Source organism: Octopus bimaculoides, chromosome 14 (assembly GCF_001194135.2).
Source record: "Octopus bimaculoides isolate UCB-OBI-ISO-001 chromosome 14, ASM119413v2, whole genome shotgun sequence".
In the NCBI taxonomy this organism is placed as follows: Eukaryota; Metazoa; Mollusca; class Cephalopoda; order Octopoda; family Octopodidae; genus Octopus; species Octopus bimaculoides.
In genome coordinates, this window is record NC_068994.1 from 21,477,439 (window position 1) to 21,482,639 (window position 5,201).

At 37.5% G+C, this 5,201-nt stretch overlaps 1 protein-coding gene across 1 annotated transcript in view; it reads left to right on the forward strand.

Moving 5' to 3' along the window:
- Window positions 1–1,656: 1,656 nt before the first annotated feature.
- The window catches only part of LOC106875077 (E3 ubiquitin-protein ligase MARCHF5), a 75,942-nt gene continuing 72,397 nt past the window's right edge, over window positions 1,657–5,201 (forward strand). Inside the window, exon 1 of the mRNA XM_014923045.2 lies at window positions 1,657–1,679. The gene's annotated coding sequence lies outside the window, so the exon portion shown is untranslated. The remainder of the gene's footprint in view (window positions 1,680–5,201) is intronic.

Here is a 5,201-nt window from a genome sequence, read left to right on the forward strand (position 1 = left end):
CTGGTTCGTGAATTATACAACCCGTATTATATTTGTTATTTTATTTATCTATTATTTATTTTGTGAGCTGCATTTTAGGTGAAAGTATTTGGAATATTGGAATATTTCCCAAAGGACGTTGGCGACTTAAATGAATTTGCAGTGATCAAAAATTCCACCACTTGGCGATCTCAGCGCACTGGAGAGCTTACATGTTTGCAACATTCAGCGCACTGCTATTATATCTAATTTTACTCCCGGAGGAATAAAAGAAAAACAAATGAACTGTTGCGTGATTTGAGTCTAAATAACAGCAGTTCAGCACTCTACAGCTGATCCCATAACAACGCCTTATCAGTTATTTATTGAAAAAAAAAATGAAAGCTCGAAGTATAAGGACAGCTGTTTAGAATGTGGAAATGTTGGCTTTGGTTCACACCCTTTCGCAAGGATATTCAGAATCGTAAATGAAAGCAAATAATTTTAATAGTTTTCAGAATCAATACGACGTTACTGGCCTATCTATCTATCTATCTATCTACCCACCCCCAAATGTTCCGTTACAATAACAATGGCGATATCTAAGACAGTGAAGTCGTGTTGGTAATGTTGGGGGTGGATAGTAACACAGTATGTAGGCAGTAGTAGTGGTAATAGTTCAAGCAGAGTAGCAATGTTGGGATTGGTTGTGGTGGCAATAAAGATGCGTGATGGTGGTGTTCGATACGCAGAAACAGTTTTATTCCAAATTTAAGTGGAATGGATGTAATTAATTGGTTGGGGGGGGGGGCACTGTGGTGTAGTGCTGGAGGTATGTGGGGGAATAAAGTGGTGGTTGTGTATCAATTGTTGACAGTTGTGAGGAGGTAGTAGTTGTTTAGCCCTTATGTTACCCTCATTAAGTAGACTTATAATTATAATTAAAAGCATTCCAGTCGTGATCATCCCGTATTTTAATTTTTCCTATGTATAGCTTAGAATATATATTTCTAGTGGCGACCACGTGGAGGCCCCCTCGTCAGTGGAGGTTGTGGCATATGGTGGTGGCCAAAATGCTTGAGTAGTAATGGTGCGTGACGGTGATCATGATACATAGTGTGATGGTTATAATGATATATGGTTGGCATAAATGACTGTCTGTGTGTTTTGTGAATGACAATGATAGTCACAAGTGGAGAATGCGAGAGTATTGATGTATGCCGTATGCATGCACCTGTATTACTTCGGTGGTGATGTATAAGCGCAAGTGTATGCTACTACTTGTATGTAATATAGTGTTTCCCAAAATGGGTTCTGTGAGATTTAATAAAAACATGTTATTATAACAGTATTCACTATTTGAAAAAATAAGTAATGTTTTTTCATGTGAATAAATTTTCTGTCTGAAAATCTTTTGCATCATCTAATATCTTACTGAAATAAGAATGGACAGATTGTATAGGTATGGATTTCCTGATTTTCGGAAACTCACATAAGCTGTTCCATGTTGAAATAAGTTTGGGAAGCGCTACTGGAGTGAATGTGTGTTGTTAATGCAGCTCTGGTCGATTATATTGATGGTACGTATAGTGGTGTGATATTCTATTGCATAAAGTATACATGTGGATACATTAATGAAGGCGGAAAATCACAGCTAACACATATTTTGAATGAATGTTAACGGTGAATTTACTTAGGTAGCAGTATCAGTCATATTCAAGGTTTGTATATTTTATGTAATCTGTTTCGGAGCAGAAACGATTTTGTGCGTTCGTATGGCGTCGCGATTGATTGTTGGTTTGCGTGTGACAACATGTTGATATATGTTTGTGTGAGTGGAGTGATTCTGTTTGCGTTGGCGTGTGTGGGTGTATGGATGTTGATGGCTCCATATAGGTGATGTTTGTGATGCCTGTTAACTGTGTGTAAATATAGATATGTGTTAACATAAAATCCTGTGTATATGCACGTAATTTACTGCGTTACGTTTCACTATGTATACAGTAATTTTCGAATTTAAACGTCCACTACTATGAGATTTCCAGCAGAGATTATGGAGGAACATGAATTTTAGCACACTTGATATGGCTCAATATAACAAAACAGAGTTCAATTTCATACAGAAAAGTAATTTCTATCGCGTGTACTGAACATTTTTGGCGAAACTACATTTTGCGTTCGCTATAACACGAATTATACTAACTACACAGCCTTATTTTCGTATTGGAAGCGCACCAAAATTCGTGAAAGATGTGGATTCATTTAAAAATAAACAAGTGCACAATCTTGTACATTTGCTAAGAAACTCATCCATCCTTACTTCAGTACATACGGCGAAGGCAATGTTATTCTGGTGAGGTTAGAATAAAGCTCAAATATGTCCAGAGTTCTCTTATATGCTTGCCAGAAAAATTGTCCAGAAGTGATTCTTTTTCCTCACTGCATATATATTTTGTTCGTTACAACTATTAACACACACAGAGGACAGCTAAGGATTCATTAGAATCTAGGTATATCAACGTCAGGAATGACAGGTACTCAGTATCGAGCTCAGTACGTTAAAGCAACTCTCAGCTGTCGTTTTTGGTAGTATACACACAAACATCGATCTATGTATGAATATACACAGACATATAAATATATACATGGGTACCAAATCAAATATAAACCATAGATCCAACCCAGAGTTGGTTCTAAGTGTGACGTAATGTATAAAAGAACTCAGATGGTGTTCAAGTTAATCCCACTTGTGTTCTTCATTTTCTACATATATATTAATCGAAGCGCACAGTATTATATATCCATTATGGCCGAGCTTACCAATCAGTTTCGCACTAGAGGTTTAATGTGATGTTAGATAGCAGCCTGATTATATAACCCTGCACTCTTCAGAGGTAGCAGTTATGGAATGAAATATGGTGACTACTCTCTATTGTTGGAGGGGAAAAGACATTGTTTTATGGTTACTATGAAAAAGACGACAAAACGGACTAAACAAAGGTAAAATTAAGAGTTATGTCCCACGGTACCAAACGACCACCTCAGGAGGTGTTGCAAGGTGATGAGTTTTCTGGAAATGTGTGTAAATTTTGGGGTTGGTGTTCTTGTAGTTTGAATGTGTCCAGTGGCACTATATGTATAGCGTTTTATGGTGGGCAGGGTGGTACCCAAAGGCTGCATAAGTAACTATGTATTTGTGTGTGTTTTGTTTATGTTTTGGTTAAATTCTTTAGAGTATTTGTGTGGGTATAGAGTGTGTGTAGGGGTACTGTATGTGTAAGGGCTTATATCGGGTGAGGCTGAAAAGAAACTATTGGGTGAATGTCTGCCGTGTTAGGCACATATGTGTCTGTGAGTGCATTTGTGTTTGTTCTGGTCAAACTCATCGCTGATTCCCAGGTGTGGATGATGGAAGAGCCAAATTTGGAAAGCTGGTGATTATAGTCACAATGAGACATATAGGTATGTTAGAATGTATTTCTTTACATGTGGGCCGAGGATTAAAAATTTCACTTCTGCTATTCAGATAGATACCTGGGTGCTGAACATTCTTTAATTTGGCTCTTTTCTCAGCTAGGCATAATCTGCACCTCCTGCTGCTATAGAAGTAAGCTTTGCATTTCTTCAATATCTTCCACTTTGTGTTGCATTCCATGGTGGTTTCTTTCAATGACCATATGTACTTGGTCAGGGTTGTGGAATTTCGTCTCTCTGGGATGTTGAAGGAGGCATTGTGGTTGTTGTATTGGGTTCTGAAGGGGCCTTCAGGTGCTCATACATACTTTTGCATGTTTAGTTGCGCATTTGGTTCAGTTGTTGTGACCTCTGCTTCACACACGATAGTTTCTACCCCTAAATAGGCATCCTGCTTCTGTTTCAGGTGTGGACCTACCTACTAATATCTTTTTTACATTAGGTGCACGGTTAAAAGAAACCCTCGGAGTGTGCCTCTATATATATTACTGAATCTATTTGTACAAGAGTAGCATTTGCTTACTAAGCTAAGTATATCTTACCTACATGCGTTTTAATGCTTAAAGTGAAGGGAGGTGTAAACCACAACACTTTCCTGTGGCGTTTTCTCTTGGAGGGGTTAGGGTCTGGTGTATAAAAACTCCTTTCTTTAAAACCACCAAATATTTTAAGAAGAAAAGATCAAAGGGTGCAAAAGTCGCAGCACATACAATTCTTACCACCGCAATCCTTTCCTCTGCAGGCAATGACACTAAGAGCACTGTTAGCTTAGGTGCACCTTTTATCCTGCTTAAAATAGCAGTCACATCTACCTGTCAACATCTTGGAAACTTTTTTTTTATCTCTTGAATGTAATTCTGGAGTGAAGTCGATCATGAACTTCTCAAAGTTTGTGAAATGGCCAATATTCAATCTTTTTATAGCCTTTCATTTGTGTAGTGACTTCATCTCTCTCTCTCATCTTTTACTTCTGAAAATAGTAATAGTTTAGCTATTCAAGCTGCCTTGTCCTTTGTTTCACCTCCATATACCATTTGGTTTTCTCAGCTTGAAACCAGTTTTGCAGTGAATAAAATTTCTTCAGATACGTGCCAATTTTACCATTTTAGTCAATGTTTTGCTTCCTGCCTTAAACAGTGAAGTCAAAGATTTGATTACCAACCATAACCTACACATTATATTCCAACACATATACTAGACAGCAAAACTCAGTAAACACCTTGATTATATTTCACAGTTTACTGTAGGTATACAATATATCAAGTGCATTGGAAAATTCCTTCAACAGAAATAGCAGCTAACATGGCCCAGCAGAAGCTGGCAACACAATAATGAATAGCAACTATATTGCACACATGACTTTGCAAAAGAGACTCTTTTAACTTTTTCTGTACAGATTTTTACGTTTACTTTCATTTCATTTCTATTTAGGGGGGAAAAAAAACTGTTCTGTTCTGCAAACATCATTTGTTCACAAACACACATCTTTGCAGCAGACATGTCCAAAGTCAACAAATTTTTCTGCTGACTTCAGTGGCAGCCAGTTGCACATAAACATCCTTATTACAATGTGTTCCATATTACTGGTTAATTATACACCATCCATTTATTCATACTATTTACTATTCTAATACTACTACTACTACCATTACTACTACCATTACTACTACTACTACTACTACTACTACTACTACTACTACTACTACTACTACTGCTACTGCTGCTGCAGCTACCACCATGCTGCCACTACTGCCGTCACCACCACCACC